This window comes from Citrus clementina, unplaced genomic scaffold, assembly GCF_000493195.1.
Source record: "Citrus clementina cultivar Clemenules unplaced genomic scaffold, Citrus_clementina_v1.0 scaffold_9, whole genome shotgun sequence".
Classification (NCBI taxonomy): Eukaryota; Viridiplantae; Streptophyta; class Magnoliopsida; order Sapindales; family Rutaceae; genus Citrus; species Citrus x clementina.
The window spans coordinates 27,436,254-27,445,807 of NW_006261964.1; the positions used below are offsets into that span (position 1 = coordinate 27,436,254).

At 37.7% G+C, this 9,554-nt stretch overlaps 1 pseudogene; it reads right to left on the bottom strand.

The window, feature by feature from the left end:
* Nucleotides 1-388: 388 nt before the first annotated feature.
* On the bottom strand, nt 389-1,507 carry LOC18032551 (annotated as a pseudogene).
* Between the last annotated feature and the right edge of the window lie 8,047 nt (nt 1,508-9,554).

A 9,554-nucleotide genomic window follows, 5' to 3' on the forward strand; every position in this document is an offset into this window, starting at 1 on the left:
TCACCTAAGAAGCAAGCTGAATGTCCATCTAGGTCAGTTCAGCTTGAGGGGGGATGTTACAGAGTATGATAATATGGTATAGATGAGAGCATCTGATTAAATGGAGCAGTTGGCAATGCTTACGTGTGTTAGTTAGTTATCCAGCTCAGCAGTAAAGCAAACGAACTGTATTACATGCATATGAAATCTAACAAACTATCAAGCTACGAGACTCTTCTTATCATTGACTATAAATACAAAGCTGTAATCATTAGTTATTGATATAATAAAGATGATCATTTTCATATCTGGTTTTTATGATTTTCTTTCATTTTCTTGTTAGTTTCTCTTAAACCAAACACTGTATTCAAACTCTTTCAGATCTTCAAATACATAATTAATGACAAGATCAAGTAGTTGAAGCTTTGAACAGGTCCAAGCAACCTTCAGCTGCAAGTCCCATGTTCCAAAAATTTTGGTAATATTTAGCATATGTGAAATTTTTATAGAAAGCCAGGTGACGTTCATCGATTAAATCCTTAGTAGGAGCTATCACAGCATTAGGTGATGGACAGTAGAACGTTGGAATGGATATGCGCTCCTTGTCGCAGTTCACCAGAGCCCGATAGAGCACACTCTTGTATAGATCATTGCTAAGAACTTGCATCTGATCGCCAATGTTGACAATGAAGGTGTTGGGAATAGGACTGACAGGAAGCCATTTCCCATTTCTAAGTACCTGCAATCCAGGGACATCATCCTGAAGAAGAACAGTTATTAAATTTGGATCAGTGTGTCCTGGCAATCCGTAAGTTAGTTCAGGCTGAGGACAGGGTGGACAGTAGTTCAAAGCCATATGTTGCTCGTGTTTGCCTAATGCCTTGTCTATATAATCCCTTTATGCCCCAAGCTCTCAGATATGGCCTCAATTAGCTTCGGCACTAACCCTCTCACACTCGTACAGTACTCGGCCACAACTTCCTTGTCAAGTGTTAACAGCAGTTAAGATAATTGGACATATGAAAAAATAAAAAATAAGTAGATTACACAATTTTACTAATTATACCTGAAGGATAGAGGATTCGAAGGCCATTCATGGATGTAATCCTGAAGAGGATAACAATGAAGTCTCAAGTAATCTTTCTAGTTGGCGACCTTTTCCGTATTAATATTAAAACTAGTGGATAGTCGTTTAGACTTTGAAGGTCATCAGAATAACTCTTCAGTCTCTCACTCTCTACCAATTTGAAAAATGCTCTCGAAATGCTCAACATGTTATTAATTATCGTTTTTGGAATCCCGTGATTCTTTACCTAGAAGAATCCGTCATGCTGGCATGCCTGTCCAATCTGTTTGATGAGATCAAGGCGTCGAGGACTTAGAGATCTATAAGAGGAATTGAACCGTCTGATATCTGAACCTCCGTGAGATTTGGACAGTCAGAGATGGGGCGGATATAGTTAGACGGAACACTCTTGACGGTAGATGCAAGGTTTGATAGTAAAAGCTTAGTGGTGGCTGTCGCCATGTCGAAAGGCTTATCGAAGAGCTTGATTATATTTGCTAATTAAAATTGTAATTTCCTGATGAAACTGAAGGTCCTGGTGACATCCTATTTATAGACAATACAGAGGCGGTGAGAGGAAATCAAACGATAGAACTGAACTTGACAACCTTACGTCGCCATTCACCGACAACCGGTGACCATCTGGCCTCATGAACTGGTGCACCCGTTGCATGATTGCTTTGAAACAGCCTCCAAGCAAGCATAGAGTATTTTGGAGGAATAAATGATGACCACAAGCATTTGTTCCAGGGGCAAACTACAGGTCAGCCAAGTAAAAAAAGATAAGCTTTTGCCAAAGTAAGATTACCATCTGCTGAGTGGCACCACACCATCTTATCTTCAGTGTCAACTACGGGCAGCTCTGTATTTTTTATATTTGAAACCAGCTGAGGGAAGGAAGCTTGAAAATGATCTAGAATATACCAAGCACCATCACAAATCAAGGCACTCACAGAAGAATTAAGGTTCATGCTTAAATTATTAATATTCAATAAAGAAACAATGGAATCTGACATATCCCGCCACAAGTTAATCTTTCTTCCATCTCTCACAACCCAACGACAACCATCAGCTAAAGTAGGAATCATAGTCTTCAAACTCCGCCAAATGGAAGACTTGGAATAAGTTTGAGACCAATTGTATGATGAGAGTTGGAATCAACCTTTTAAGAACTTACATCAAATAGAAGAATATGTCAAAATATTCCAAGAAGTCTTAAGAAGAGCAACACGATTAAGTAAGGATAGGCCACGAATTCCCAACCCACCAAACTCCTTTGGAGCACAAACATGATGCCAAGAGATAGAGATCATTTTTCTAGTATCACAAGAACCAGTCCAAATAAAATTACGGATCCAACCACTCATTTGCTTCAAGAGGGAGCAAGGCCATTGGTAGATCATCAAGCTATGAATTAACATGGCTTGGATAACAGACTGCACAAGTTGAACTCGACCAGCCATTGAAAGTAATTTTCCCATCCAACTTTCAAGCTTTCCTCCAACTCTATCAGCAATAACCTACAAGTGTTGCTTCCTAGGGATTCTCCGAAATATTGGAACTCCGAGGTAAGTAAAAGTAGCTGGACCCTCTTGAAACCCCAAAAAGAACTTTAAAAAATTGCTTATGTGACTCATATATGAGTTGATAAAGAACCAAGATTTAGCCTTGTTAATCACATGACCAGAAGCTCGACTATAAGACTCTAAGAATCCCATCAAGTTCGAGAGAGAATTAGAATCACCACGAACAAAAATAAAGATATCATCTACATACAGTGCATGGCTTGGAGAAGGACTGAGTCTAGGAGAAGAGATACCACGGATTAAGCCTTGCTCTCGTAAGTTAAGAATGCCTCTACTAAGAGCCTCCTCGGCCAAGCAAAAAAGCAATGGTGGTAAAAGATCACCCTGCCTCACTCTTTTGTTACAGATGAAAAAACCCCTTGGAGTGCCATTAACAAGAATGGATATGCGTGCAGAGTGCAGCAAAGTAAAAACCCAAGAAATAAACTAAGAAGAAAAGCCAAAATTTTTTAAGACTTGGAAAAGAAAACCCCACTCAATTGTATCGAAGGCCTTTGTGATATCCAATTTCAGCCCCAAATTACCACCTTGAATCCGTCGGTTAAGAAGATTGTACGCCTCAGAAACCAAACCAATAGAGTCAGAGATACAACGCCCTTTTACAAACCCAGTCTGTTGAGGAGAAATAATTTTTGTAATAAATGTACCCAACCTGTCTGCCAGAATCTTCGAAATAATTTTGAAGAGGAAGTTTGCAAGAGTGATTAGGCGAAACTTAGAAACCTCAATGGCAACAACATCTTTTGGAATTAACACAATAAAATTAGAGTTAAAATTTTGAGGAAGCTTACTAGTGGTGAAAAAATGCTGAACAAAACGAACAACATCAGAAGCAATAATATGCCAATAGTGCTAATAGAAGAGACCGGAAAAACCATCTAGACCAAGTGCACTATTCAGGTCCGTGGCAAAGACAATATCTTTGATTTCCGAAGTAGAAGGCACCTCAGTTAAAAGAACATTATCAGCCTCATAGACCAGATGAGGGATCACTGAACAAACTGTTGTTGGATCCTCCACACTAGGAGTTGTCGAATAAAACTTGACGTAATAGGAAACCAAGTGGTTGAAGATCTCCACAGGATTAGAGTTCAGAACACCATCAATGAGCAAACTATTAATGGAAGAGCGAGCCATCTTTCTACAATAGGCATGGAAAAATTTTGTGCACCGATCGCCATCAGTCAACCATCTAACTCTAGCCTTCTCTTTTAAAAAAAATTGATTGATTACGCACTGCCTGGAGGAGTTCCAGTTTAGCGGCCACTTCATCATTATAAAGCTACTCTAAGTTGCCACCACTAGAAATAGAACATTGAATTGCAGAAAGATTGGCCATAGCATTATCAACACGAGCGTGAATATTACCAAAAACCACTACATTCCAAGATCGTAAAGCAATTTTCAAGGCTCGTAGTTTTGATAGAATAGACCGCGTAGGATCAAAAAAGTCCACTACATTGAAATCAATTCATTAAATTGATTTGGCTGTTATAACAAAATGTATTGAATTCGAAAATTCAATACAAAAGATGTTACATCCTCCCTTGAGTATAAAAAGGCACCTTCACTTCTGTTTTTTTTCACTTGCAAAAACGAGCACAAAGCACACTTGTTTTCCCTTCATCCTTCTTTGTTTTTCTTTGTTCGAGTTCGCTGGTTGTGGTTCGTCGGAATTTCCAGCCTGTGCTTGACTGGAAAATCGTACCCGTTGCATCCTGGGAAACAGATACCTAGCAAACCTTAAGCACTCCGTAAAGGTGGTAAATCTGTTTTAAGGAGACTGTGTTTGTGCAGGCCTCGGGTTTCTATTTTTTTTTATTTCAATTCAGTTTCTGCCTCTTCTGTTCTTCATTTAGTGTTTCCGATTGTTTAAATTAGCTAACATATAATTTGTTATCTCACTGTTTTATTGTTTTCTAACATGAACTACAGCACCCAAAGGAAGATGAGCAGCACTAAAAACCCACGTATTTGGAGCTAAGTCACCTCTGTCATTAGAGCAAGCAAATTTCATTCTAATAGAATTCCAGAAGGTAGAAGGAATCAAAGACAAAGAAACCATAAGTTCAAAATGCAAAGGTAATCAAGATTATGAGAAAAACATAAGATAGCCAATTCTGATTGAGTGCTAGGGTCAGCTACACCCCTCACATTCCAAAATAGGATCTTCATTTTTCCATATTCTGACCACTACCTCTTGCAAAGTATGGCTCAGACAGAAGGGAGCGAGCACGCACTTTCCATTTTTTATGCTCATGTACTGTTTGGAAACTATCCTCATCAACTGGTGATGCATTTTTAGTAAAATCAACAATTGTTTGGATTTCCCGAGATAACAAAGATGTTGCAGTAGGAGACATGGTCATTTGGTTTGTGGTAATTGGTGGCTCAATAGGCGGCTCAAGCTGATTTGTGGAATGAATCATAAGGGAGGGGTCAGCCATCTGATGGTTTTTCATTGAAACGTCTTCGGGAGGGTCACCCTGTGAAAGGTCCTCATCCTCAGGGCAATAGGTTTCTGAGGTAAGTGGATCGATCTCAGATTGTCTAAGTGAAGTATCTACTAGTGAGGGTGGCTTATGAACCACAATTCCAGGATTAGAAGATTGTGGCGAGGAAGCCTCGCTGCCACTAGTAGCTTTCTCAACAACCTTGTCTGGAGATGGATTTTGCACAGCCTCTATGCTTGGAACTAGGCGAAAAACACATTTTAAAGGGTTCTTAGCAGGCTCGTGGGTGGCATTGGCTGTCTCGCGATTTCGGCGACAATTGGAGGCATTATGTCCAAGAAAACTATAAACAGGACATTGAGAGGGAAGGTTCTCATAATATACAGTTATCTCAAATGAATACTCTTCGCGTTCAACCAATATCTGTGGAGGTGGGTTTTCTAAGAGATCCCCGTCAACTAGAACTCAGTCAAAATGTCTGAATGTCCCTTCCTTGGTTGGTTTATCAAGTTGTAATGGAGCCCCTATAGCACATGCAATTTCCAATAGAGTTCTTGGGTCCCAATTTTCTTGACTTAAACCATATAGATGCACCCAAACTTGAGCATGTGTGTGTAATGCAGGGTTGTAGGGATCAAAGTCTTTTTTCCATTGATAAAGACGAAAAACACCGGAAGGCAGGGAGCAAGTACCACCACTCCAAGCCATTTGCATGTCTGCTTCATTGGAAAAATGTACATCAAAATAGCCACGGGTCAAAGGGACCAAAGTCCAAGTAGCTTCAGTCTTCCACACAGGTTGAAGTAAGTGACGGAGCTCATGAGTTTTGAGGGGTGTGGATCCTGGACGTAGCAGCAAACGGCCAATTAAGTTTGTGCAACATCTCTACAATCGTTGCTAGTAAATGGATTCTGTAATTTTAATACAAGTCAAGTCACCCCACTTAACAGGTTTCGGCAATTGAAGCATGGGAGCAGGTGGACTGGAACTTGTACCAACAACCTGAGCAAAGGATTTGGAGCCAGAAGCAGGAGGGGAAGAGGGGAAAGAGACAGGAACGTTCGCCATTGATTTTAGTCTGTGGGACCTTTTGTCAAACATTTAGCGGGCGAGTTTGCTAGTTACGTTGATGTTTCATCCAGGGCCCATCTTCATCCTCAAAAGGTGAGGTTACTAAATCTCAAACAGAGCGGCTAAGTTCTCAAATAGATTTCTAGGTTTTGTTTCGTGCAAAATAAGTACAAATAATTGTTTGGACATTTTTAAAAATACACAAATACTTTTTTTCAGTGTGTCACTTGGAAGTTAACTTTTTAATGAACTTGTCCACTTCCATCTTAATGCCCTTAGAACATTATTGATCTCATAAGGGTGAAATGATCATTTAATCAAGACAAGAAAAAATGCAATTTGTCATTTAACTTGATTGGAAAAAAAAAAGACAAAACCGACATCATTTAACTGATTGAAAAGTGATGTCCATAGTTTTGGAGTACTTATTGTTGAGCTTTTAACTGGGCAGAAACCTATTCGTTCAACTGACAGTGAAGAAGATAAAAGTTTAGTGGGATATTTTCTTGAAGCAATGAAAGAGAACCGTTTGTTTGATGTCCTTGATGCTCGAGTTCTTAAAGAAGCTAGGGAAGAAGAGATTATTACTGTTGCTATGCTTGCAAAAAGATGCTTAAACTTGATTGGTAAAAAGAGACCTACAATGAAAGAAGTAGCATTTGAATTAGCGGGGATTAGAGCATCAATTGGAGCTTCCATTATGCAGCATAACTGTGACGACATTGATTTTGTGGCTGGTCACAGTACTGGACTTTCAGAAATTGGCTCTTCATCTGCTGGGTCAATCCTAAACAGTGTTGCTTTCTCTGTAGATGCAGATCCTTTAATTTCAAATAAGTGGTGATGAGAAAAATTACCTATTTGAAAGAAGGATTTTCCTTTTAATTTATGCATTTCATTTCATCTATGAATGTGCATCATGCATTCGTTACATTTTTTTCACTCTGGAACAAAACATGCGGAGTTTGATGCTAATTTTGTAAGGGATAAATAATCAATAAATAAGGTAGATATATTCCAACAAAGCTTCAGGTAGAAAACATTTTTAGTAAAGTCCCTAGCAATTGAAAGATTCTACGGTCTCTTAAACAATCCTGCAATCCCACCAAGGATCTTGTGCAGCTGCGCTTGAAGTTGAGCAGGGTGGAAACGAAGAAACCAAAGGACCTGCATTACCACTTAGAAATAGAACCGAGGTTTATAAGCTTGTTTGAAAATAGAAAATTTCACTATTTTAATTTTTTTGTATGAAATTCTATGGAGAATCCATTGGTAACCGGAGAATTTGTGGTTGAAAACCAAGGCAATTCACGGAAGCTCAACAGCATTATAAATCATGAAAATATTTGTATTTAAACAAGCTAGTCAAGTAATTAATGGAAATGGCTCTCAGCAATATAAATCATCAAAATATATATATTTAAACAAGCTAGACAAGTAATTAATGGAAATGGCTCTGCTTCTCTCAAGTATGAATTGAGGCCTGTCCCTTTGCCTCCTCATCATACAGATGAAAATTGGAATTAGAGCAACTAGATTAAACGTAAAATGGAATGAAAATGTGGAATTGTTGATTATTGTACCAATCTAAAGGTTCTTTCCCTTCCAATATTTATTGTACGTATCAGGGGCGAAGCTATCAAGAAGGCTAACCCGGGCTGTAGCCCGAGTTAGTTTCTTAAAAAAAAATGAATTAATTATAATTTTTTTAAAAAAAACTTATAATAAAATATAAAAATATAATGAATAATTATAGTAAATATCTATTTTTTCTAAATCGAAAAACTCACCCAAATCCCTAACTAATTGATCTAATTATCCAAAGTCTAAATTCCCCAAAACTCAGCTGTTCAAGTCATCAAGTTGCCACCTCATGATTGACGGTTAGCCTCTGCTGCACCCGTATGCTCATATTGTTTTTGAATTAGTTATTAGCTTATACTTTTGTCAAATTTTTTGATAAAATAATTAATAATTCTCTAATATATTATTATCGCACACAATATAATTCAGATACGATACTATATAAAAATTTTTTGAAAAAAATTTCATCGATAGTGTTTTTTTTTTATTTACATTGTACTTTTATAGTTTTATTATTAGTTTTTTGCTTGTCTAGTGTATTTTAATAATTTAATTTGTATATAATTTTTTTGTGAGAAGTAATTAAATTTTAAAAAAAATCTAGCCCACCCAAAAAAATGGTGCTGACATCGCCACTGGTACGTATTTGCAAGGAAACCTCTATCTTTCTTCCAATTAAGACTTTTGTACATCCAGTTAATGTCAATTATTTTTTAATGTGTGCAGGATAAAAGCTTGAAGACTTGAGAGGGCCAGCGTTAATTCAAAGTCAAGACTAGCTTATTAATTAGCTTGCAGAATTATTGGTAGTGAGAGAAAAGGCTAAAAGATGCTGGGGAAAAGGTTTTTCAAACTTCAATTTATTTTCATAAGATTGCTTTCGTTATTGACGGTGACTGACTATAGATTAACATCGGGAGAAATGTCGCGCAAGAAAATTGATGCAAAGAGCTGAAAGCCTGAGGCGACGATCGTGACAAGAACGTAGACGAGACTCTTACGCCGCATACTTCATTGCTTCTTCAGTATTCATTTCCTGGGGGGTGCAAGTGGAAACTTTGGATTTTCTTCAACCATTTGTGTGAAACTGGAGATGGAAAGCGGTGACGTTTTTTCTTTTAGCTGTTGGTACGACGGAATGGAATCAGTGATTGTTATTACGCCTATTAAATGGTTCTTTCCCTTTGGAAGTCAAGTGTTGCGAACGGTTCTGGTTGTTGTCTTGCGGGGACAATTTACTGACTAACTAGTCATCATTAACTTATCCATTTATTCACTCATGATTATAAGCTTAGTTATTTTGCTTAGTAAGACCTCATTGTATTAAGTATTAAAAAAGAAAAAAGAAACCATGATTTGCGATCTTCTTGTATTTTTATTTACAATAATTAATATAATGTCAATTTGGTAATCATAATATATCACTGAGTGAACTTAGTGAAGGTATTCCAAAAAGTTCTTTCTGGAAGGACAGTGTGAAAGTTAGCGTTACATATGTGAAAGCTTTTTAAAATTAGTATACGATGGACGCTTTGAAAAGGTGATGATATATAGAATCATTTTTTAGTGGGAATATCCTCATTTTAATACAAAACATGCATCAGGTAGCAAAACGTTTTACTAAAGTCCCTAGCAATTGAAAGATTCAAAGATCTCTCAAGCAATCATGTAATCGTCCCAAGGATCCTGTGCAGCTGTGCTTGAAGTTGAGGGGATATGAAAATGAAGAAACAGAGGACCCTGCACTAGTACTTAGAAGCAGACTGAGTTTTACAACTCACAATCCTAGAATTTTGAGACTTTTAATTATTCGAT